The 484-nt window shown below is 28.1% G+C and overlaps 1 pseudogene; it reads left to right on the forward strand.

Annotated features, from left to right (window-relative positions):
• The window catches only part of LOC107643657, a 3220-nt pseudogene continuing 3004 nt past the window's right edge, over positions 269-484 (forward strand).

Consider the following 484-nt stretch of genomic DNA (forward strand, 5'->3'; position numbering starts at 1 on the left):
TTTTCTTTCTTTTTTTTTTTTCAATTTTGTAATACAAGCAAGTGTTATTTTGGATTTTCGGTACATTATTTTATAATGCAACAAGCATTTGATGACACACGCAAGAATAGTTAGGTGAGATAAATGAATACATTCAATACAAGATGATGTAGTATACGATTCATCCAATTCGCATATTCCATCCATTATCATGTGACTTATAAGTTCAACATCATCAATACATTATAATAAGTTGCAAATTACTTTCACGTCTAATCTATATATAAGTATATTAGCATATTACTCTACAACACAATTATTTGTCAATATCATCGATTGTTTCGCTTTAATTTGCTTTTAAAGTGCCAATAAAAAATCTCAAAATCTATCTCACATTTTTTAAGTTCCTTGAGAAACAAAGCTAGAGTTGGATAGATACAATTAAACATGAAATCCAACTTTTCCTTGTTGTCCAAGCTTTTGATATTGCAATACCTATCAGTTC

Source organism: Arachis ipaensis, chromosome B05, assembly GCF_000816755.2.
Source record: "Arachis ipaensis cultivar K30076 chromosome B05, Araip1.1, whole genome shotgun sequence".
In the NCBI taxonomy this organism is placed as follows: Eukaryota; Viridiplantae; Streptophyta; class Magnoliopsida; order Fabales; family Fabaceae; genus Arachis; species Arachis ipaensis.